Genomic DNA, 24,995 nt, shown 5'->3' on the forward strand with positions numbered 1-24,995 from the left:
GATGTAAATAGGATATGTGCAATGCCGTGTTCAGGTTTGCTGTGTATTTTGCAATATTTTCTATTGTGTAATGTCATTTGTTTACAGTGGTTTACACCACCTTGTTTCATGTGGAGTAAATTTGCTACGTCCTAACCCAAAGATATGGCTTTGTTGCATATAATATTGAAAATACTGCCGCTCTGAAATGATGAGACTGTAAGAGAACTATAATAGTCTCTGAATTTAACCCAAAGGCAGTAAATGGTGGTATCCTGCGGAGCTAGATTTTTTTTTGACAGCCCATGGGTGCGGGCAGAAATGGAGTGCCAGATAGAGCCACGTTTCGGCACCTGCTTTTTAGAACTGCTAGTGCTGAGCACCGGCAAGACCCGGCCCACTTAAAGACATGCTAAGGTTTAATTAACTGTGCACCTAATAAAAATAAACTTGAACTATACTTATCTGCTCCAGGTGTTTTCTTACCATTCTGTTTTATAATGGGTTAACAGGGCTTGTCCCAGAACGCTAGGTAAAACGATGCTCTAGATACGAGAAGTAACACGCTTGTGGATTTATAAATATTATGAGCTCTGACATTCAAATATACGAGTAAACAAACACCTAACACGATCAATAATTTAGAAAAATACATTATCGGAAGCAGCAGAACGGAAAAGAAAAAAAAAAGCTCTTGCACGCTGAACACAGTGGAGGCCATCTTGAGACGGGAGAGACATGCTTCACTTCTTACTAATCCAATGAACACTATTGGTAAACAGCTACCGACACAATAACGGGGACAAGCAATTTAACCACGTTTGTTTATGTAGAAAATCATAGTGTGGGTGATTGTTTACATTGGGGCAATCTAGTATTATTCGTTTTAATAGATGCGGTGATCGCGCACCGTTGAATTCGAAGATGTCCGATGTTATAAAGTTGCTACTATTCCAGTATGGCTTCCAGCGTTAGTCGGGACTGGCACAAGGTCCTAAACCACACCGTGTCACAGAGCCAGGCGCGCCTCGCCCGTATCCATGGAAACGCAGACGCAAAGGAATAAACCAACAGCAGTGCCTGCATGGCTGCATATTGTGCGTTTTAGCACTATCCAATGTCGTAGAATGTTTCTCTTAATCAGGGGTGTCTGGGCTGGCGTCTGGTGCATCACAGCTTCTGTGTTGGGAAAGTTTTGTCCGAGTTGCCACCGTGGTACGCGCCGCTGGACAGCACTGCAGCCCTGTTTGTGAAGAAGAGAAGGTACAGGTCATTGTTTTGTGGTTTGTAGCCTTAATCTAGTGGTGGAGTCAGTGGTGAGATGTTGGGTGGATGTGATACCGAAGATTCCCTACGACCGCAAGAAATTTTCTGCTTACCAATGTCTGTCTTTGCAATTTTCATGCAATTGCCTCTTATATCCAGAGTGCAAACGCATATCCATCAGACAATTCGAGCACTATGTGCCCGTTTGACAGCCCTTGCGCTTCACATCATTAGTACCGAATGGCCAGATTTGTATTCACAAAATACTTCGAGGTGACTATGTATATAAAATGATGAAAGAAAAGAAACATTATCCACAGATCCACATGACCAGAAAAGTAGACGCAATACTTGTTTAAAAACTACTTTTGGAATTGACCTGACGCAAAGTGGAGAGATGGGATGATGGTCATGGGGTAACGGTGGTTTGGGTTTAGAGCAAGTGTGGTCAAATGCCTAATTTCTGAGTTCGTATTTATAAAAAAAACTATGTATTTGATCAGACCCAGCATAAGCGGTATAAATAATTTTCGGTTTAACTTTCAAATTACTACTAACTTATTTGCCCCTCTAACTGTACTGGGCCCCCTACATCTAGACGGATCACAGCATTACCCTTACCACAGTGGCAAATGCATATGGCAACATTAAAAAAAAAAATCCAGGGACACTTTGCAGCACGACTATCAATTACTTATTTGAAAATTTACCACACCCACTGCGCCAAAGCTCCACCCTCTCTGCCCAACCCACATAATTAGCATAATTTAATGTTCACTTTTAGATCTTGTGATAACAGGATCCAGAGAAAAGTACAGCAAGATGTTGAAAACATTTCAAAACAAATACAGGAGTGCCATCTGCTGGATTGCTGATGAAAATGCTCCACCAGAGGTTTTGGATACACACAGGACAGATATCACCCTTTATTTCAACGCATTAAAGTGAGCAGTCAGCAGATCGTGCTTAGCTAAGTGATTCGCCAATAATGCGCCACCACAGGCATGGTGGCACTGTTCCGGGTAAGTGAATTACGAGTGACAGTTTCCAACTTGCCGGGAGGCAGCTTTGCTCTTTGATGAATCTTTCCCCGCCAATAGGAGGGTGGGAATTAGGATGTCCAAAATCATAATGCTAGCCACCCTATGGGGACTATTAATTAGTGACTAGTTTGAAATGAGGTTCAAATACACTACTATCAGGACCATACTTTAAAAATATAGTATCGTAATGGGAAGACCCAACCTTCTAAAGAAAGTAAGTCTAACTAGAATGATCCATACTAGAAGCTCTGTTACTGCAACACAGAATAAAAGAAACAGAACTTGATATTCTGAAAACATTGGTTGATTCTCCCTACAATACATTTAGATAAAAAGAGTAATTATCTCAGTTTTCAAACAAAGAACATCAGGACACAATCATAGACTCAGGCAATTTAGATAGTTTAGTTGTTGTATTAATGTTCCAAAATCGATACAGATAAGCAATTTCTTAAGCATCTCAGTCAAGAATATTAAAGCATGTAATAGAATACTACACCTTTAGTCAAAGGTTCAAATCCAAAGAGGATGGTTTAAAACAAAAATCAGATATGAAGTTACAGATTCCTGCCACCATTAAAGGCAGTAGGATAGTTTGATTTTCTTGGACAGCATCTAAAGATTTAAAGCAAAGGAGTAAGTGGAATCAATTTTAAAGTTCTCTCATGGCAAGTCCATGAGGATGGGCAAAAAGGCAGTTCAAGATAGAGATTTAAAATATGTTTATAAAAGCATAGGAAAAGAGTTACGTTCTCTCCCAAAGGAAGAGAAAGATACATCTATTGTTATGCATTCAAAGGAAAAGGGGATGGCATTGAGTGGATGTGTTTCGCATCAAAAGAAAAATTATAGAGTTGTGTTGTGTGTTGCCCCTCCTTTGTGGTTTCTCTTTTTATAGTCCTTATGACCCCTTAATGACATGGTATCACTCCACTAGTCAGTTCATCGCATGATTAGTTTACATGTGTAGTCACAAATACATTTTAATTACTCCTGCATTCTTTCACAAGCATGTAATGTGAACAACTTGTTTTTCCGGGCCTCACATGGTTGTCAACGCTGAGAAATATACAATATGACAGCATGTTGCATCAGGTTAGAGTTGATTCTCCTACCGAGCCATCTCACATTGAACTTTGAAAGAATGTCCTTTGTATGTAAGAGAAAACATGCACAGAACAAATAATGAAACATTTACAGAAATGCCAATTAATTATTATGCTTGCTAAGGGAAAATGTGCAGCTCAAGAAAGAACATGTTTACATCTTAAAATGTATACATCAGCTTTAAATGAATTAAACTTAATATGAATCAAATTTAATGCATCAAATCATAATTTCATAACAAGAGTAGAATAATAAATGTATCACCAATGTATTATTACTCAAAATTGACTAACGTTAGCTATGAACTACTGCCACCATTTTTAACATCCATACATGTAAATTATTCATAAAGAACATTTTACTAAAATTGTTTCCTAATTTTCATAATTATTAGGGTCTTTACTATCACATCTCTAAGTTTCAACTTCCTAACTACTTTTATTGCATAATTGCACCACAATATATGCTTATATATTTGCCAGGAAAGGCAATAGATCTGTTAGGCCTCATCATTAGATTCATTAGTTTTCAGCTGTACGTGAATAGTAAAATATAATTTAATGAATAATCTTGTTATAAAAATCTATTAATAAACGTTATAACTATTTAGCAATGTATTTTCTCCTTTTCTAACTCTTCCAAGCACGCTTTTACGGTGTTGTTACTTCTCTTGTCTCTATTGCTGTGTCACTTCATTCATTTTGCGCAATGTGCACATTCAGGTTTTTGTGTCTAAATCGTTAAAAATGTCATGTAAAGCGTGTTTGATATTTTAGCGCTATCAGATCATTTTGTCTACCTAGTTATGTCCGATTACAAATAAACCTGCTATTCTGTATAGAAGTGCCATACCCCCAGTAGACAAATTATAGTACCTCCTACTAACGCTGCATGATTTGACCAGTTTCCCCAATGCTGCAATATTGTTTGTGTGCACAGTTTGCTTATTTCAGCAGCAATTCAATTATTTGATGATTAGAGTCAGTTCTGTAATAGAGTTGGATCCTGCTATATCTTAGCCAGATCTGGAATTTCTACTGTCAGTTTCCTGCTGCAGCATACTGACTCCGGGACACATGATCGGTGAAAATGCACACTCACTGTGTGCATCACCATAGCGTGCACGGGGCAGATTGCAAATGCTAATTGACCATCCATTTCCTTTTTATGAACTATGTGTTCTTGTTTGGTGCAGACTGTCCCAAACTTACTTTGTATGTAATGTATTTAGGTATATTCATTTTCTGTAAGAATGTAAGCTATATCTGTCACAGAGCCGATGCAGCTGGTGGAGTCTTTGGCGGTGGACTGGACCTGATGCTTGGTCTTGACAGTTCCAGCCATGTTGCTGCCGACACAGAAGCCCCTAAGCAGATAGTGCCTTCAGGAATTGGCCCCAACAAGAATGAAAATGTCTGAGGATAAAAAAGCTCCAAGATGATTTCAAGGTGCTGGAAAAACTTCAAACCAAGAATCATGGCAGAGCTGGAGAATGGAGAAGGATCCAGACCAACATGAGACAACAGGAAAACAGCGAGAGAATTCAGGAAGAATGACAGTTGATTCCTAGAGGACAGTAAGAAAGGACTGGAGCACTGGAATACCCCGCAAGAGATTTGGAAGCGTTGCAACGCAAGGATTAAACAGAAAACCTTTTTAAATAGGTAGAAAACAGGAAATATCTCACAGGAAATTAGTTGTCCTTGTTGGATTGTGAAAGTTCCACAGAAATCAATGTGGGAACCACCATCTTGGATTGGGTAGTGTAACCTATCTCAGAGATCCTCACTAGAGCACTCGGTGAAGAGACACTCTATTGATACGTCACGGCTGTCACCTACCATGATCTGGTGTCCCAGGACATGCTGGTGGGCTGATTGCCTTGAGGTAAGTGAGCTGAGGGACTGCAGCAGCCCATGCTGCCCCTGCGGTTGCTCCTGTGGCCTGGTTAGCTCCTGCAGGGGCATATGCGCTGCTGCCCGACATGGCCATGGCTGTGGGCCATGGGTGGCATGCCACTTTGCCCCCATTAGAAGTTCAGTGTTTTTCCGGGAACCTACGGAAGAAGTTGAGGACAAAAACAGGGGTACGAACAGAGGAGGCACGCTCCTAAGATCGTTTATTCGGAAGCAGCCTTTCCAGTTGATCAAAATTGCTCAGGAAAAAAACGAGAATCACAAGTCTCCTGGACCTCGTATTCTGGCTCGTCATTAACCAAAATAGGAGGAGGCAAGAAAAATAAATGCCAGAAACGGATCTAGTTGGTATGGCTTCAATTGAGAGGTGTGAAATACAGGGCAGATCTTTCAGTGAAGAGCTAATTGGACCTGGTAGGCAACTGGATTGATGATCTGAACAATTTTAAATGGCCCATATAATCGGGGTTTGAATTTATTGTGGGAGAGATTCGAAAGTAAATATTTAGAGGAGACCCAGCCTTTATCCCCAATCTTGTAGGAAGGAAAAGAGATGCGGCGGTGAACTTTCATTTGTTTCTTAGATGCCTGAAAATTATGTGAAATCTTCAGTCGAACAGCTTGCATTTGTTGGACAAAGCTGGCAGCCGTAGCCGCCATGACAGAACTCTGAAATCAACAGGAAATGAAATGTCAGGTGATAAAAGACTGTGGAGGCAGAAAAATGGGTTGCATTGGTTGGCACTATGGATGGAATTGTTGCAAGGAGACTCAGCTGAAGCCAAAAGGGAAGACCAGTCACTTTGAGTTGAGTTACTGAAACTTTTGCGATATTGTTCCAGACCTTGGTTCAATCATTCAGTCTCACTGTTTGTCTAGGGGTAGAAACCAGAAGACTAAGCCACATTGATTTGAAGAGATTTGCAAAAAGATTTCCAGAAACCGAAGATGAATTGAGGGTCATAATCAGGAACAATTACCTGGAGCAAGCATTGTAAACAAGAAATTTCCTGCAAAAAGATCTGTGCCAATTACATGGCAGAAGGTAAACTGAAATGAACCATTTTTTTAAATGCTGTCAGCGGTGGCTATAAAGATTTGATTCCTTTCAGAAGGTGGCAGAGGAAAGGCACAAGAGATAGTTTTCCAATGTTCTGGCATGACGGGTAGAGGTTGCAAGAGTCCTGATGGATGGGAATGAGAAGATTTCCCCTGAGCGCAGATAAGACAGGACCCGACATAGAGCTTAATATCACAGCAAATGAAAGGCCACCAAAAGGATTTAATAATGAGCTCCAATGTAGATTTCATTCCATTGCGACTGGCTAAAGAAGAATTGTGACACATCTTGAAAACTTCAAATCTCATCTCTTTGAATGGGACAAATAGTGCCTTTCCCTTAAAGACAAGAGTGCCTTTTTTACATACAAATCCAGATATCTCTTCCCATTCTTTTCTAGGGACTTTGGAATAACTGTCTCAAACCTTTTCAAGGAATGATTGAGCATCTTCATTGATCTTTTGTGGAGGAAGAATATACTGACCAAAGATCGATGGAGCTTCTGTATAGCTTTGTGAGAGAGCATCAGCCAGGATATCTTTAGGACCAGAGATATGAGTGATGATAAAGTCCTATTGGTTGAAAAATAAACCCGACAAGTTTGTGAACTGTTCCTGCACTGCATATTCCTGAGAAACTGGAGGCTGCGGTGATCTGTGTGAATTTCAAACGATTCACTTGCTGCCATCTAGGAGTGCCTCGATTCACAGCCGGCCTTTTTATGGCTAATAGTTCTCTTTCCAGTATTGGAATATTCTTCTCAGAATCTGACAAAATAAGACAGGTAAATTATTGGATATTCCAACTCATCATCTTTTTGAGCTGCAAAGAACTGCTCCAATAGCTGGATCGGAGGGATCAGTCTCAACAATACATTTTTTGTTTGGATCGGCGTGGCCCAAGATTGGAGCTTGAGTAAAGGCCTGTTTTAGTGCCTGAAAACCTTCATCACCTAAACAGTCCTACTGAAAGCCATGGCTAATCATATCTTTCTTAAGTACACAAGTAATGTTACAGGTCACCTGAGCAAAATTATCAATGAACTGCCGGTAGAAATTAGCCAAACCAAGAAAGCATTGTATCTCTTTTAAGCTTGAAGGAGAAGACTAATCTAAAATGGCTGATACTTCATGCGGATTCATGGAGATTCCAGGGCTGTTTTTCAAAAACCTAAGTATTCCACTTCAGACTGGTCGAATTCACATTTTTTAACCTTGCAATAGGGTTGGTTTTTGTGAAGTCTGGTTAATACTTGACTGACGTGATTGTGGTGTAACAGAGAATCTTTGGAGAATACCAAGATATTGTCTAGGTATACAATGACAAACTGATTTAACATGTCCGAATATATGTCATACATAAAGCATTGAAAAACGGAAGGTGCAGTGCTTAGGCCAAAAGGCAGCACACAGTATTCAAAGTGATCTCACAGTGTCCAAAAAGCTATTTTCCATTCATCGCCTTCTTTTATTTGGAGGATGTTTTGGTCTACACGAAGATCTAATTTTGTGAACATATTTGGCATTTCTTATAGACTCCAAAATGTCCTTCATTAAAAGTGTCATCAGTAAAAAAAAAAGGCCTCTCAGGTTCGTAGCTCAGAGTACTTCACCTCTCAACACCCTCAATTTCTGATTACTATTATAGTACAGAAAAATTGAGATGATCAAGTGAGGGAAGCTAAGGGAGAGAACAGCAGGGAAGAAGACCTCTAAAGAACAAGGCAATATAAAATCATGTATTATCGTTACTACTCTACAATTTCTTTTCTCCAGATATTTCTTTCTGTAAGATAATTGGTTAATCCCCAACGTAATGGTAAATCCCAATATTCCCAAAGTTAATTCACTAATTTGGCAGTCTTCTGTGTATCATTTCCATATGAAATATGAGGAATAACAACCCTCTACACTTGTTCCCACACGCCGCCCACATCAAGGAGCAAATTAATCCGATCTCCTGCGACGTGTACCGGGCGTCCCAGCTGTAAGAATAACTGCTTTTAAATGAACGAAGTGCGTACTCACTTTGTATACAGAACTCCAGCTTCCAGAGGCAATGATCAAATAGGTCTCAACTAACACCCTTACCAAACTGGAACCAGCAGGGTCCTGAAAGGTTCTCCAGAGTATCGCCGGTTTCTCCGAAACTAATAATCTGCAACGGTATGCGGGCTGACCCCGCCTTATCTCTTCCAGTACAATCAGCATTATAACGCGGTTCCGAGCGCCTACAAAACCGCTAGGATTCATGGGAAATGTGGTGCGCTCTCATTTTGGGAGAATTAACCCTTGCTTCCGCATTTTGCAGACCACCACTCTGCCAAAGAGTGGAAAACGTGTATATATTTCTTTAGGTACATTTCCCCAGAATTCACTTTTACCACCGGGGAACCACCAGACCATATGGCAGCGTTCATTTGGTTTCTTGGTGGACATGCCACACAAGTTGTGATAGTACTTTCCCCTCCTGGAGAACTCTGACAGTATCCTGGTTTGTTTGTGTTTTTATAATGGAAGGCTTTTATACATCGAGGAGCGTGAATACCAGTTGCAGGCTCCCATGAATTCTCCTCTACACCATACCCCTTCCATGATATCATATACCACAATGTTAAGCCTCTTTTCTTTGAATCCAAAATTCTACCTACCTCATACTCTAGTGGATTATCCAACCAAATAGGAGTAGGTTTTTTCTTAACAGTAGTGTATGAAAGTTTCAGCAATGATACATGAAAAACAGGGTGTATCTTTAATGTTTTTGGCAAAAACAACAATACTGTAACAGGGGTAATGCATTTTTTCCCCTTGAAAGGACCAATGAATCTGGGATAAAAAATGCGGTATCTTCTGAAACGTATATTTTTGGTGGATAACCAGACAACATCACCAACTTGATAGGAAGTGTTTGGTCTGTGATGCCTATCAACCAAGTTCTTGTATTGGATTTTGGCCTGAATTAGATTATTTAATGATTATTTATGTGAGCAACTCTTTCTTGTACTTCGGGTATCTTGTCATCACGCACTGGATGAATCATTGGTATTTATCGTGGATGAAAACCATACATAGTAAGGTGCCATTTTCGTAGATTGTTGTTTAGCACAGTTGTATGCTATATCCACTAACCACAATAAATCAACCTATGCATCAGTATTTTCCTCCACATAGCATTGTAAGTATTGTTTCAACATTTGAATAAGTCTTTTGGTTTGTCAATCAGTTTGTGGATGGAAACTGGTTGATTTTGCTGATTTCATCTGCAACATCTTGCACCGCACCTCCCAAAAACGACCAGTGAATTGTGTTTCTCTGTCCAAAACAATAGTGGTTGGAAGACCATATAGTCGTACAATGTGTTGTATCAAAAATTGCTAACTACCCTGTAGTTGGTAATTGAGAACAAGCTATGAAGTGTCCCATCTTCTTGAGACTGTCTATTACCACTAGGATGGTGGTGTGACCTTTATCTTTGGGTAAATCTACAATAAAATCCAAATAGATAGTTTCCCCAGGAATCTCAGGAGTAGGAAGTGGTTGAAGTAATCCTTGTGGTTTTCCATGATCTGTCTTGGCTTGTACACACGTCTTACAATTACGTATTGTGTTCTTGACGTCTGTTCTGACTGAAGGCCACCAGAACTGTCTTAGTACTCTATTGAGTGTTTTATCCAAACTGTTGTGCCCTGCACTAGGTGCATCATGGCACCATTGCAAGACTTCTTTTTGTAAGGCTTTACTGGGAATTAGCAATTGCTTGTCTTCTATAGGAAGTCCTTTCTTTAATGTCCATTGTGGATGTTTATTTAACCATTCCTTCCAAGCCACAGATTGGACAGCCTTTGCTACCTTACCCAAGAATTGGTCAGTTTGAAGGACTGCTATAACCTGATTAGGTTTTAATATGGAATGTAGTTTCCTTTCATTAAGGGCAGGTGAAGATTCCTGTATTGTAAGAGCATCTGCCTTTCTGTTTTCGATTCCTGGCCTGTAGTTGACAACAAAATGGTATTCGGCAAAAAACAACATCCAGCATAGTTGTCTAGGTGACAACAATCTTGCTGCTCGCATAAATTGTAAGTTGCGATGATCTGAATACACTGTCACCACATGTTTGACCCCCATTAAATATGTCTCCATTCACTGAAAGCGTCTTTTATTGCCAATAGTTCTTTCTCTGCTATGGTATACCTTGTTTCAGGTTCAATCAATTTATGAGACATATAGGCTACTGGATGCATTTGTCCATTACTGACATGTCTTTGAGAGGGTATGGCTCCTATGGCTACTTCTGATACATCTGCTTCTACAATGTAAGGTCTCTCTGGATCTGGGTGTGCCAAAATTGGAGCAGAAGTGAAAGCGTTCTTTAGTTCCTAAGAAGATTCTTCTGCTTTGATGGTCCACACAAAAAGGGTTTTCTTTCATAGTAGTTTTTGGGTGCAACCAATTGGGAGAATTTATATATGAATCTCTGATAAAAATTTGCAAACCCGAAAAAGCATTGAATGTCACGTACATTAGAAGCCCTAGGCCATTCCTGGACTGCAAGGAGTTTGCATTGAGACATCTCCTGACCAGTGGGTGATAATATCACCTCCACAAATTCAACCTTACAGATGTGGAATTCGCATTTGCTGAGCTTGCAAACTATAACATTTCTTTGTAATGCCTTCGATACATTACATATGTGTTGAAAATGGTTGTCACTGTTAGATTAATAAATAAAAATATTGTTGATTATAGGCCACCACAAATTCATCAAAATACTCCCGTAGCACTTTGTTCATAAAATATTGAAACGCTGCCAGATAACCCAAAGGGCATGATGGTATATTCAAACAGTCCATATCTAGTACGAAAGTCTGTTTTCCACTCATCGCCTTCTCTCATCCTTACTAAATGATAGGCTCCTTTCAATTCTAAGTTGGTGTATATTTCAGCCTGTTTTACTTATTCTAAAAGAACAGGAATCAGTGGTAAGGGGTATCGATTTTTTTATCATCACGTTATTCATTGCTCTGAAGTCAATGCACGTTCTTCGCTCTCCATTTGCTTTGGGTATACAAAATAAAGGCGAAGCCTCCGGTGACTTAAAGGGTCAAATAAAACCATTAGCAAGTTATTTATCAAGATATTTCCTTAAATGATCATTTTCAGGTTCATTAAGAGCATATATGCGCCCATATGGTATCACCACCCCAGTGATGAGATCTATCTGGCAATCATAATGTCTGTGTGGTGGTAACACCTCTGCTTGTTCCTCACAAAACACATCCTGATAATCCTGATAGCAATCTGGTAGTATTGTATCTTTTTCTGCTGCTGTGGCTATATGATGTACTGTAGCTTGTGCTTTAGTGCTTTTACAGCAGTGTTAACCTCTGATTTACAATAATCTTTGCACCAATGGCTCTCAATACAGTCTTATTAGCCCAATCAGTAGTTGGATTATGTCAAATCAACCAAGGAACTCCAAGAATAATCTCATATTTAGGTGCCTCAATTATGTTAAATCTCACACTTTCTGAATGACTTTCTTCAGAAATCATTTCCATTTAGTCAGTATGATACTGGATAGGACCTGATGCCAAACATGTTCCATCAACTGCCAGTACTATTTCTGTCCTTTCCTTTTCTAACATGTAACTTGTAAATTCCACGCCACTCTTTAATAAATGAAAATTCCTGTTGCACCTGAACCTATCATGGCCTCAACCATTTGCAAGCCTACTTTAGTTCTTAACTTGATGGCTAATAAAACATGTTCTGTTGAGCGTACCAAATTATCACTCAATGAAGGGATATCCACACTGCTCAAGGATTTCCCTTCAAGAACCCTTGAGCTTATTAGTTTTCCGCCTTCTTTTCCGACCTAGATATCACGGCCCTTGAAACACATGTCCTATCTTTAGGTTTTAACAACAATCTTTAACAAAATTACCCTTCCTTCCGCAATAGAGACAAAGCCCATTCTTGCGTCTTTGGTCTCTCTTATTTGGTGTATGAGAGGCTTGAACTGTTCCTGTCTCCGTAGGTTCACTTGGAGAACTAGAGGTTCCCCCGAAATGTCTTGTTTTCTCAATCCAAGGAGGAAGGTGCCCTGTTCTCCTCCTATCTCCTTTGTGTTCACTCAAGCGAGGATCTAATCTTAAGGTAAGATTAATAAGGTCTGTACATATAGTGGCTTGCAGATCAATCTGAGCCAACACATCTTTAAGTTCATCCTTCAAACCCTGATAGAATAAAGGCGGCCCTCTTTTCTTTGGCCAATGGGTTTCGGCCACTAAACTTTGAAAGGTATTAAGATAAACCACAATGTTCTAGTTCCCTTTTTTTCAAACAAGCAATTCTCTGTCTGCTATGAAAGTAACCACCATTCAATCGAACACATTCTCAAACTCTTTTCTAAACTCCTTCCAGTCATACAGCAATGGATCATCTCTTCGAACTAAAGGAGCAGCCCATTGGGCAGCGTCTCCTGCCGAACAAGAAATCATTAATGCTACACAAGCTTGATTAGTAGGAAAAGCTTTAGGTCTACATGTAAAATGTAGAAATATTTGTGTCATAAAAACTTGTACCTTGTTAGAAGCCCCATGAAATTGTTCCGGGGCAGCCAAGGGTATTGGAGTAGGAACCTCAACAGGGTTTATTAGGGTGACTGTCTCCTGCTAACCAAGATGCACCCCCTGCAGAACGTCCAGTCTGAATATCAACCGGATTCCGTAGCAGTCGATCAATTCTTTCTTGTAATGCTGCGGTTTCCGCACTGGAAGCCATCACTTCCTGCTGAACTACCGCCATTGCAGCTAATACATCCTCCTTAGTGGCCATACTGACACATGAACCGACCAGGAGAGGAAAATATTCTTGGGCAGATTATTCTGTCATAGGTAAACAAAAGGCCTCTCAGAATCGGTTTGTTGCTCAGAGTGGTCCACCTCTCGAAACTCTCAATTTCTGATTACTATTATAGTTCAGAAACATTGAGGTGATCAAGTGAGGAAAGGTAAGGGAGGGAACAGCAGGGAAGGAGACATTTAAAAGAACAATGCAATATAAGAAAATATAAAGCGGCGATGATCAAATAGGTGTCAACTAACACCCTTACCAAATGGGAACCAGCAGGATTCTGGAAAGGTTCTCCGTAGTATCGCAGGTTTCTCCAAAATGAATAATCTGCACCGGTATGTGGGCAGACCCAGCTTTATCTCTTCCAGTACAATCAGCGTTACAACGCGGTTCCGAACGCCTACAAAACCGCTAGGATGCATGAGAAATGTAGTATGCTCTCATTGCAAGGATTAACCCTTGCTTCCGCATTTTGCAGACCACTCTGCCAAAGAGTTGTAAACGCGTATATATTTCTTCAGGCACATTTCCTCAGGATTCACTGTTACCACCGTGGAACCATCAACGCCAAATGGCAGCTTTCATTTGATTTCTTGGTGGACGTGCCACACGAGTTGTGACAAAAATAATAGACATATGTGTCCTTTATGGTGACCTTGTTCAAGCCTCTAAAGTCAGTGTAGATAATTAACTGCTTAGATTTCTTAGGAATAAAGAATAGTAATGATATGGAACGAGAGGTAGCCCGAGTTATAAGATTGCCTTAGGGTTTCCCTTTCTGACTCTGACAAGGAATTCACCCTTCCAAAAGGAGCAGTGGCTCCTTGTTCGATATGAATAGCACGATCAAACTCCTGGTGAGGAGGTAAGGATATTTCTGGTGGTTTCTAAAAAAGTCCGAAAAAGAATGGTATTGAGTAGGAGGTCCTTGAAAAAGATTTATTATACTTGGATCTTGTACAGAAATCATATTGTTAGACCTGTTATCCTTAGGGTGGTCTTCACCCAAACATTCTGACTGCTTACCTACTCTTTTTGCTGATTATTTTTGTTGGTCTTAGGACTCTGGGCACTCTACCACTGCCGACCAGTGCTAAAGTGCATGTGCTTCTCCCCTTAACATGGTAACATTGGTTTATACACAATTGGCATATATAGTTTACTTGCGAGTCCCTTGTAAAGTGGAATACCAATTACCCAGGGCCTGTAAATTAAATGCTACTAGTGGCCCTGCAGCACTGATTGTGCCATCCCTACAAGTAACCTTTTAAACCTATCTCAGGCCTGCCATTGCAGGGCCTATGTGTGCAGTTTACTGCCACTTCGATTTGCTATTTAAAACCTTTGGCCAAGCTTTAAACTCCCCTTTTATTGCTCATACGTCCCTCCAAGGTAGGCCCTAGGTAGCCCATAGGGCAGGATGTTGTGTAAGTAAAAGGTAGAACATGTACTTTTAAGTTTTGCATGACCTGGTAGTGACAGACAGCTAAATTCTTTTGTTACTGCTATGTGGCCTCATAGGCTAACATTGGGAATTCCTTTATATTCTTTTAAACTGAAATTTCTGATCAGAAATGAGTAGGTGTATCATGTTTTATATCTTTGGAATGCTAATGATAAATCCTCTTTAATGGTAAAGTTGGATTTAACATTGCTATTTTAGAAATTCCACTTTTAGAATGTGGACATTTCTCTACTCTTACTGTTCTGTGTGTCCCCAATGCATGTCTGGGTGGGGCACAGCTACACGTTGTGCATTTCCTCTTGACAGCCACAATCAGAAGAAGTGTAGGTATGACAGAGAACTTATCTGCATTCTGATAGCTATTCCTGGGCAGGAAGGGGGAAGTTGACACCTGCACCTAAACAGGTAGTATCCTGTTTCACACACAAAGGGCTCATTATTCCCTACTGATAGTCTGGAGCCAGGGCTGGGAAGAAAGGGCCTGTGTGCCCTTCAAAGACCCTTCTTTGAAGTCAGCCCCACTTCAGAGCACAACTGGGTATAAGCACTGGGGCTCTGATCCTACCAAGACAGTACACTACTGGACCTGTGAAGAACTCTGACAGGAGTAAGGATTGCTGTGCTACAAGGATTGCCACTCTGTTTCTTTGTTGCTTTGGACAAACTGTTTTTCTGCTGTGCTGTGCTGCCCTGCTGCCTGCTGATGATAAAGACTGGACCCATCTCACTTGAACCCAGAGTGACTCCAAGAGCCTGCTGGCCATCAAAGACTTCCTTTAACCCTGCAACAGCATCTGGACTCTGCCATCTGTGAGTTCTGCCCTGCTAAGTGGTGCCAATCCAGTCCTGGGCCCTTGAAAGGTGATTTCAGCAGTTTTGATCCATCAAAACTGATGCATTGGCAACTTTGCGCTGATCTGAACCGACGTATCGCCCTTCAATGCCGATGCGTCTGCCTCTCAACAACATCATTTCAACAGACTGCACAGCTTGACGATGACAGACTGTGCGCCATGTCGACGACTTACTGCCTGCATCGTAAAGTAGTTCATAAACGAAGCCTTTAACTGTGCGGATTGGAATCGACACATCGCCTCCTCTTCTCCTTGCATCGAGTATTCGACGTCGACGCTTCCTCCATCCAAGGTACTTTTTCAGCGGGACCTGCATGAGTCCTCTAGCCGGCCTGCCATCCATTGCGGTCATCCTGAACTTTGGATTTACCCTGGTCAAGCACGACCAGATGCCCCTGGATGACCCTTTATGACGTTAAGGATTATAATCTGATTTAATCTTTAAAAATTCATAACTCTGATTCTACTTATTGGATTTTTGGCATTTTGTTTTGATTTGCTCATTAAATTGTCTGTTCCTTTAAGCCTGTGTAGAGTAGTTTATGGTTTTTTATTCTGGTACCGTGTGTGTGTGTGTGTTGCACAAATACTTTACACATTTCCTCTTTAGATAAGCCTGACTGCTCTGTGCCACGTTACTAGAGGGTGAGCACAGGTCAACTTTTAGTGTGTGTCTGGCTTACCCTGACTAGAGTGGTGGTTCCTGCTTGCACAGGGTGCATACGCTGACACCCAGAAACCCCTTTTCTAACATTGGTGGCAGCAGTGGGATAGGACTTGTGTTTGTGCAATACCAATATTAACTCATTGTTCACTACAACTCTATACTAAGACCATTTGAATCTTTTTCAATTCTCTCTGATTGGCCATTTGATTTTTTTCTGCTAAAACCATGTCACACTCTAGAGAAGCAGCACCTGCAGTAATAGATTTTGAGCTGGCCAGGTTAGAGTCGTATACTGTGCACCAGCCAATAGATTTTTGCAAGGATTTTCAAGTTTCTACAAGAGGCTACACCTGGAAGGTGAAACTGCAGAAAGCTTTGAGGGCCTGGGAGGAATTAGGTTGCAGGGGATGCCAATCCAGAGGAGGAACAGGAACTTCCTGAGAAGGAGGATTACCTGATTTCGGGGTCTGATGTGGCTATGGAACTGCCCATGGAGGGGGACAACAGCTTGCTGGAAGCAGTGGTAGCCTAAGGCATGGGGCTGTGTCTCCTCAAAGAAACTGTCCCCAAAGGAGCTGGCAGACAGGAGGGAATAAAGAAAGAAAGCTCAAATTGGAGCTTGCTAAATTAGAGCAGGCTCAAGAGGAGAGGAGGCTAGCCATGGAGGAGAGGAAACTTACACATGAGCTCAATCTCAAAGAGCTGGACATTAGAGCCCTACAAGTGGGGTCCAGCAACAGCAATGGTGACAGCATACCTAGAGTGTCTACTGGTAAGCCCAGAGTCCGAATACCCAAGGATTGTGTGCTCAGTTACGGAGTGGGGATGACATAGATAAGTGGTTTACAGCCTGTGAAGTGGTTCCAAGAGTACACAAGGTCCTAGAGGAGCCCTGGGGTGGTAATGTATGAATGTAGATGCCTACAATGGGGAGGGACACACTCCTTACACTAGAGGTAGAAGAGCAGACATGCTACACTGCTATGAAGGCTATCTTAGTAGGTTTGGACGGACCCCTGAGAGGTACAAGCTCACATTCAAGGGCAGTCACAAACTCTCCACTCAGACATGGGTGGATGTCTTGGATTGTCCTAGTAAAGTACTGAAGGGCTGGGGGAGAGGCCGCTAGGTTGATGATTATTCAGGGCTGTACAACTTCTTTTTAGGTCGAGCCTAGCGCAGTGCGCATGCTCTGCTATCGGAGGTGACCTTTTGCAATCGATCTTCACTTTTCTAACACTCGTGCGTGCGGTGGCATCCACCTTGCGGCAGCGAGCCATCTGTTTTTTAATTAGCGTGGCCGCACTTGTTTACATTTGCCTGTCTCGTGGTCGCTTTCACTTTCGTGCCGTTATAATCGCTTATTTTGATTCAACAAGAGCATTTACATGGGTTCCTCCTGCTCGCCCTGGGGGCTGAAGCGAGACAATCTGCCCAGAATGTGCCTCTGTGACGGGTGATCATACACGCTGCGTGAGAGTACAAACCATTAAACACGTCATTAAGTAAAAGTAAGAATGAATATTTCAAAATGCTTTAAAACTAAGACTGGCATCCCTGCCCCACCCATGGCAAAAACCTGTGTAAAACACACCCAGGCACAGTGAACTTACAAAGAGGCAACATAAAAGGCCTGGGCTGTCCCTCAAATCAGACAAAAGGACTGAGGTCTGGCTGCTGCCTGCTCTGGCACGCCACGCTGCTCACTGACATGGAGACACGCAGACATGGAGTATAAGACAGCCGCAGCGGAAACAAGTGAGTGCACTGCGTTTCACTAATTTGTGACATTTTCTCGTCAACCCTACGTGGAGGTGACAGAAAAACTGTACGGTCGCTCATTTTGTAATCAAAAGTTGTAACTAACCACTGATATCTATGTCCTTAACGGTTTATTCTTTGCTGAAAAGCATGACGTTGTACAGCAGGTTTTGACACGAATACAGAAAGGTTGTCTGTGCAGGTTTTACAAGGGTAGAGGAAGGTGTCTTTTATTTACTGCACACTCGCTCATTCAGAATACAACAAGTATGTGTTCAGGCTGTTTTCACTGCCTTTCAGCTGCCCAGTGACGGGTCTGCTCCCTTTGTGGCTCCCTTTGTGTCTCTGTTTGCTCGGAGGACAATCTTCGGAGTTGTTGTGTGCGTTTCCTTTTGTAAAGTCCCCGAGGCTCAAGTAACCAAACCAAAGCCCAGAACACCCAGTGTGATGAGGAAGATCTGTCGTTGTTCCCCATGTAGCAAGTCAATGAATACGCTGCTGTTTGTGAACAAGAAACACACGTACATCACACTAGAGACAGCATTTGTGCTGCGCATCAGTTCAGCAAGTCATGTTGCCTTTGCGATTAATTCTGCACTATTATTGAGTGTATTGTTTAGAAAGTCCGGATTAGAATTGCTGCTGTTTCGGGTTATAGTCCTTCTAATCCAGTGGTGGCTGTGTTTTTATCTTTCATTTTCACAAATTCTTGCTGTTCCTTACTTCAGTGAGCTCGACTTCCATCTTGATATCAACAATACACACACATTTTCTTTTACTCTGTTTGGTTTCAAAACAAGCTGACATAATTGCCAGCAGCTACACTGCTCTACAACATAGTTTAATCACGTTGGCTATGCCAATAACTCTAGCTAAACACTTATAAGGACCCAAAGGCGAGACCTATTGGCTATGCCAATGCTTGTTTAAAGGAGCACATGCATGATACTTGTTTTCCAGAGCTGTACCAACACCTGGTTGATAGCAAACTTACTGACCCCAGGAAACTTGCTATGGAGGTAGACATCTGGGTCAGCACCAGCGTGTCCAAGAAGGTATCTGGGGTGGGCTTCCAAAAGAGTGGTCAGGGTTCCACCAGGAGAAGGAGGGAGGCGATAAAAATACAGAGTTCTCTAAAGACCCCAAACCAACTGACAGGGATAAGGGTCTGGTTCTCATTTTCAATCGCACCACCAGAAAAAAAACGACCCTGACAAAAGTCAGCAACCCAAGCCCCTCATGTGCAATGAGTGCAATGAGTATGGACACTACAAAGGGGATCCCAAGGGTCCAAAAAGATTCCACGGGTGGCCAGTGTAGTGCTGGGGGAGGAGATTGTCCCAGTTAATGAGGGGGAGGTTAGTAGGGTTACCGTAGTTTGCCTAGTTGACAGTGAGATGGTCCCTAAGATCCATGTGCCCTCAAATTCTACAAAGTACAGGCAATGGGTCGTCATCAGTGGCCATGGTGTTGAGGCTCTGAGGGACACAGGTGCCAGCATGGTTATGATAAGGAGTCAGATGATGTCCCCAGATCAGGTGATTCCCAATACATTTCACCAAGTTGTGGTAGCTGACAACAGAAGGTGTCTTGTTCCATTTAAGTGGGGGGGAGGCTCAGGTCTTCTGAAAGTTGCTGTGATCCCTGCCATACCTGTGAAATGTTTGCTTGGTAATGACCTTGAGCACACTACTTGGAAAGAAGTAGAGCTCAAGGCTCATGTGGATATGTTGGGGTTACTTGATTGGATGTGTGCTACCACACGGTCCATGGCTGCCCAGAATGGAAGTAAAAAAGGGCTGGAGCCTGGAAAAATGGCCCAACCAGCTGCTAAGAAGGGGAAAGGCAGCGTTGTAAACCAGCACCTGAGTGTCTTCCCAGTGAGGTGGGTGAGGCACCTGCTGTGGCAGCCCTGCAGCCCACTGAGGAGGGCACTGGTTCATTTGGTGATCTAACTGAGCTTGCTGGATGGCATGTGGAAGGAGGAACCACCAAAGAGGAGTTCTGTAGGGCCCAAAGGGAGTGCCTAACCCTTATCGGACTGAGGCAACAGGCCGAAGTCCAAGCAGCAGGTGATGCTTCTCGGAGTCAGCATATTTACTGAAAGGACATCCCCCTTTACAGTGGGTCAAAAGCCCCTGTGCATGGGAGAACAAGGGCCCTGATAGTCCCCCAATGCTACAGGGCCTTTCTACTAGAGCTGATTCATGAACTTCCCCTGTCAGAACACCTGGGCCAAAACAAGACCTTTGTAATGCTTGTCCCCCACTTTTATTGGCCTAGAAGCAAGACTTCCTCAGGTTGTGCTTGTTGTTGACTTCAGCTCTGGCTAGTCGAGTCGGCTCATAAACAGAAAGCAGGCCTGTGAGCAAGAGGCGTGGCAGGAGGTGTGGCAGGAGATACTGCGGGTCTCAGCAGTGCTCTGTGGTCCGAATGTCACGGAGGCTTACGGGGGTTGTCATGGCTTTGTAGGCTTGATGCGGATGCGCTCTACTCCCTAGGAGGCCCAGCTACCATGATCTACCCGGGGGGTGCCTCAAGGGTGGCGCCTGCAGTCATTCGGAGGTTTAGCCAGACTCGGCTGAAGGGGAGCAGACGTGGCGGTGAGGAAGCAGTGCCGCTGGGAGCTTGGAGCCTGCTTGGTCTGCCCCATTTTACCTGTACTGGCCAGTGTTGCTCCTCGAAGGCCCCAGGCCTGCTGACTGCGATTTCAGGTTGCAGCAGCCTCAAAGTCGTGGCCTTTGGAATTACCACAAGAGGGACATGAGCAAGCGCAAGTGGTGAGTTCCGGGGCTTCTTCCATCCTCTCAGCGTTTCCTTACCCCTCCTCTCCCTGGCTTCCAGGCCTTAGCGTCAGTGCCCTATCCCTCAGCTCACAGCTTCCAGACCCAGCCTACCCCCCTGTAGCCAACAGGGGCCAGTAGGGTCCAACAAAGCACCGAGCTGCACAGAGTAAAGCACAGTGGAAGAAGCACACAGGCGATAGACTAACAAGGAGGACATACTAAGGATAGTTTCGGAGGGCGTAATGCAACTTTAGATGCTGTAGTCAAGGGTAGAGCTGGGATTAGTGCGGAAGCGGCCTGGCTAGGTTCGCTCCTGCTTGTGCCTCCTGAGAAGCTCCTACGCCCTGATATCATCTGTATATGTCTCATACTCAACCTCAGCCTAACAAACTAGAGCTGCTGAAAGTTTGCACTATAAAAAACTATCTAAATAAATAAACTAGCCTATCTCGCTGCCAGACAGCATGGGATCAGGAAAGGTACACGGGGGCCAAAGCCCAAAGCCAGTAAAAAACTGCAGGGAGGAAAGCCCTCCCACACCAACAGAACTCTGTTCTGAGTTTCTGGGCCCAAGAAAGGCTGAGATAACTGATGTTTTAACAGCTACCCACAAAGCACCTAGCTCTGCAACCCAGGTAGACCAAGGGACTGGCCATGATAGAGAATAGCCCACAGCGAAAGAGTCATCACCCCATGCAGTCAAGTACAAACAAAAACCACAGCCAGAGCAATGTGTAACAGGGGATGCAGGAACTCTGTTGAAGGTTTCAGAGCCACATTCCCCATCTCATCATGCCCTCCCCATAACGGCACATTATGACAACCAGCCAGGGCCCAGGTTCTGGTGGAGGTTCTAGTACATGAAGTGAATCAGTGGCCCCATAGTCTAAGCTCTCTGATGGACCAAGCAGCTCCTCAATACATACGGGCCCAGGAAATCCAACCGAAACAGGGTCTCAGCCATACCAACTCCCAGTACACAGATCGGCACATACCCAGGCTGCCCTACCCAATGGCTCAAAATGGGTTAAACAACGCCTCATTGGAGGGAGCCCCAGATGATTCCTCTGTTTGACAAGATATGCTCTTAAGCCCTTTTGAACAGTCACATGTATCACCGACAGATGGGCTCTGCTCTTCTCCCTGCCTATCCCCAAAACACAACACAACTATAACGCTGTGCTGTCTCAGATCAAATTATTCCAAGGGGCCCACACCTCTGTGGATGAAGGCTCCCACAGCAACAGTTACATTGAGGAGCAGACTATGAGACGACCCAACCCACCTACATTTCCCTTTGGAGTCAATGGCCCAAAACTACTTAGCCCCCACCTGGGGTCAGATGGTACAGTCACCACCAGTCTCCGCAAACTAGTTTTCAGGCCTATCCTTTTGGCCTTAGCTATTGAGCACCATGGAGGTGATTTCATCAGCACTAATATATCATGCCGACAATCTGGATACTCAAGTTGACTTACTTAATGCACTTGCCGTACACGTCCAGGGAATTGATCTCAAATTTCAGGAGTTAAACAATACAATCAGAAAAGTACTGCATGATCCAGCTACCACTTATTACGTTGTGAATGTTCCACTCCCATGGAGACTCTCTCCACGGTCCCCAAAATCCTCTCAGATTTGCTGAAAGAAGTGAAGGTGTCCCAGAAAAGATCTTCTTCCTGCAATGGGTGTTCCATCACCAAACTGGGCTATCTCAAGAGCCCGACAACAATAGGAACATCGCTCCAATCCTCAATGCAGAAGGAGCCAGAAATAAATTCAGCCTAGCAATCAGAGGCGCTACAAATGAACAGGTCAGTCATCATCCTGTGAACACATTCAGCCATACTGAATGACCTGGCAGAGGCCATACAGCCCTCAAACCCACAACCCTCAAACAGAGCCAGACTAACCACTCCGTACCGATATTTCGGTGGCCAGAGCAGTGCTTAAAAGCCATGGATTCTGCCACGGCCACCACGTCAATCGGCCACTCAAGCCCACAAGCCCCAACGATTCCTGCACGCTTAAAAGCCCTGGATCTTGCCATGGTTACTGCACCAAGTGGATGCTCTGGGTCTCATGCCTCAAAAACACTTGAACCCCAAACCCACCTTCAGATCCCCTCTGCTGACATCATAAGCCCATCACCTTAATATCGAGGTCTTGAAGGCACCACAGTCAGACCACTCCCAGTCACCGTTTCAAGCATCAGCAATTATGAAGGACCCGAATCACATAACAGGTACCCCTCTTCGGTAGGTGACAATAACATACCAAGATAGGTTATCGTAGTGGCTCCTCTTACAGAAATTCAAGGAGCAGCCAAGACCAGATTTCTCCCAACATAGAATTGACTCCTGGATAGAAAGTGTGGGATATGGAACCCGTGGAGCCCAGGGCCCTCCAGGACTGTTGGGTTAAGCCCTATGAGATGATTGAGATGATGGGTGAGGTCACCTACCTGGTGGACCTCAAGACCCCTAGGCAACCCCACAGGGTGCTCCCTATCAATTGCCTCAAAACCCATTTTGAAAGGTCTGAGCTCACCATGCGGTTGGTGACAGATGGAGAAAACAAAGAGAAGCTTGAACCTCTCCCTGACCTTTTAGATTCCAAGAAGAAAGATAGATCTCTGGAGTAATCCGGTCCCCCAGTCTTACTCCTGAACAGCAGAGGGACTACCACCAAGTTTTCAGATGCACTAACCTGAGATATCCTGTAACCAACAGGAGCGATGTTCGTGCTTTTCCTACCAAGTCCCTTACTACAATGCGGTCCGCATTTCTGATGGCCTGTGTCACAATGAAGGGAATGGTGGAGTGGAACAAAATAATTTTTTAAAAAGTATCTGGTCCGTTGGCTCACTGGACGCCCTCGTCTGTGGTTGCCAAGGAGGGGTCACCCTTGCCTTAGTACCAGGTGGGCATTGAGGATGTGGTGCACACTATGATATAAACATTAACAGAACTAGCCACAGATTATCACACCTAATGCAAGCACTCCACTGCGCATCCCATTACACTCACTTTAGTATCTGTATTACCTTTTTACACAACCAGATCAGCAGGTAGCCTAGGATCTTGGCTCAGGAGGACAGTTGGCTGTTGCTTTCAGTTATGTCACTGAATAATCGGTTGAATAAATTGAGCCCTTTTCCAATCAGAAAGTGATATAAGGCACCTTACACACGTGCCCCACAATAATGAACTATCCAGACCTGAACCAGGTAAACCTTCAGGTTACTTCACCCTCCAACTATCCCTGGCGGCTACCCCTAAACATTGCAGCAAGCTGTGCATGAGATGCTGAGGGCAGTGTAATACGCGCTGGCAGTTGTAGTCCTGTATGCACTAACTTGTTACCTTTGCCAAGAGCTGCTGTGGTGAGATTCTAGTGCAAGGAGTTAAAGATGCCACCTTTCGGGGTGCATGACTGGTGGCTTGACTTACTGTACAGTTTCAGACGTGCCGATATCCACTGCAGGTCCGTGACACAGGATGACGTGCTGATGTCCCCTGCACACTCATGACACAGAGTGATGTGCAGATGTCCTCTGTAGGCTTGTGACTCAGGATCCACTAGATGCAATTATCATGAAGTCTAATGGGGACCGGAGCTGCTCTGAGGATGCGACAGAGACCGCACAGATTCCTGATTGCCTAGCAAACGGGTGTGGGTGGGGAGTGCCTTTATAGTCTCGGTCCAATTAAGATGGCTGTTGAGGGGCTGACTCGTTTCCTGATTGTTTAATCATCAGGCTCAGTCTGGGTGACTCATTTCCTGATTGTATAATCACTAGGCTCATAACATGACACGTGACTCATTTCCTGATTGTATAATCACCAGATTCATACCATGATGTGTTCTGGGTGACTAATTTACTAGGCCACAAGGACCAAAACCAGGATGCCGTGCCATGTGTCAGGGGAATGCAAGACCATATCAACCTGGACACTGAGAAATGGCACTAGGAGGACCAGCATCAGGAGGATTAGATCTAAAATGACCAACAGGACTAGCAAGACTATGCATGGGAGGGCAGGAACAGGGCTGGGGTCAAGAAGTCCTATAATAGGACCAGGACTTTGTGGAAGAAGGCCAGGAGTGAAGGTAACAATCAAGAGTAAGAGGAGGAGGAGGAGATGGACTTGGACCAGGAGGAAAAAGACTAACTAAGAGAAAAAGATGAAAGCCAGGAAACCGAGGAAAAACCAGGAGCAGAAGGAGGAGGACT

The 24,995-nt window shown here is 43.5% G+C and overlaps 1 protein-coding gene across 2 annotated transcripts in view; it reads left to right on the plus strand.

The window, feature by feature from the left end:
• The first annotated feature begins 954 nt into the window (after positions 1-954).
• Positions 955-24,995, plus strand: part of ANKMY1 (ankyrin repeat and MYND domain containing 1) — a 588,784-nt gene continuing 564,743 nt past the window's right edge. For both annotated transcript variants that reach the window (XM_085634115.1, XM_085634116.1), the window contains exon 1: positions 955-1,242. The gene's annotated coding sequence lies outside the window, so the exon portion shown is untranslated. The remainder of the gene's footprint in view (positions 1,243-24,995) is intronic.

This window comes from Triturus cristatus, chromosome 11, assembly GCF_964204655.1.
Source record: "Triturus cristatus chromosome 11, aTriCri1.1, whole genome shotgun sequence".
Classification (NCBI taxonomy): domain Eukaryota; kingdom Metazoa; phylum Chordata; class Amphibia; order Caudata; family Salamandridae; genus Triturus; species Triturus cristatus.